The following is a 1,317-nucleotide window of genomic DNA, read 5'->3' as shown; positions in this document are numbered from 1 at the left end:
CTGGGGACAAGGAAAGGACACCGAACCCAGCTCACGGGCTCTCTCCCCCCAGCCCGCTCCGGACACTGCGCTCCAACCAGGAGGAGCAGGAGGAGGAGGAGGATGAACAAAATGGCCGCCGCCACCAGCCAGGCAGGAAACGGGGCAGAGCGCAGGCGCGGCCCGCCAGGTCACAGCTCAGGCCAGCCGCGACGGCCTGTGAAAGGGATAGCTAAGTGAGGAGAAGCACAGGCCGCCGAGGAAGCCGTGTGTCCGGTCACGAGGGCTCACGTCGTCGCTGTGCGCCCCCTGGCCGGCCGAAGCCCAGCCAACTCAAGAAGAGAGTGAGAGGAAAACCGCCGTGAAACCGAAGTCTCTGGGAATTGTGGTCCTGGAAACGAGAGAGGGCAGCACTTCAAAGTGCTTCTGGGAACTGTAGTCCGAAGGAGACGCGCGCTGGGACGCGAAGACGAGACTTCTGGGTACTGTAGTACGTGAGGACGTGCGGCGACCAGGAAGTGGGAGTACTGGGACCGGAGGGGGAGAATAAAGGCGACGTTAAAAGGCTGGGAAACGAAGCGGGCGAAAACGCTGTCCCGGACATAAACTACAAATCCCAGAGTGCCTCGCGCTGGGGGCTGTCCGAGGACTGCTCCAGGCATTTTAGGGCTCTTCCGTTGGCTCGGCCTGAGCTGCTGCTCCGCCTCCGTCCAGCCCGAGAGCGGTTTCTTCAACTGCGGCTCAGGCAGCGCTCTGGCTCCGCATGGTGTCCGAGCCGGCAGGTCTCTCTGGCCCTGTGTTAATCCGAACGGCTGGCCCGCGGACACCAACCGCCGCCCCGCGCCGAGGGCCGGAGTCGCCCAGGCAGGCCTCGGGCGGGGAGGAGCGGGAGGTGCTTTCTGCTGGGCCCTTCGGGCTTCCCTAGGGCCGGCCGCGTCCTTCGGGCGCGTTTCTCCGCATGTAGGTGTTCCTGGCTTCGGTAGCCGGCTTTAAAGGTTTCCATGATCTCATTGGTAAGGGTAAGAAGAGTAGTCCTCCATTAAAATGACTCATTGAGTCGGCGTAAGGTTCAGTGGTAATGCCCTCCACCCCTTATTGACTTATTAGAGTGGAAAAAACCTGTGGGCAGAGACGGGCCAGACTTCAGGTTGTGCCGATAGAGAGCCGGCCGGTGGGCGGGGAAGGAAGTCGATGGGCGCGGGAAGCCACGTGCGGGCTAGCGCTCGCCCTGCCGTTCGTTCCTCCCCAGCTCACAGGACTCTTCCCACCGCCTCCCCGCAGCCATCTCTAGGAGAACGTGGGGAGGTCATGCCCCTCTTGTAGCTTAACGAAGGGTGG

Source organism: Myotis brandtii, unplaced genomic scaffold, assembly GCF_000412655.1.
Source record: "Myotis brandtii unplaced genomic scaffold, ASM41265v1 scaffold604, whole genome shotgun sequence".
Lineage (NCBI taxonomy): Eukaryota > Metazoa > Chordata > Mammalia > Chiroptera > Vespertilionidae > Myotis > Myotis brandtii.
Note: the sequence above shows the minus strand (reverse complement) of the source record.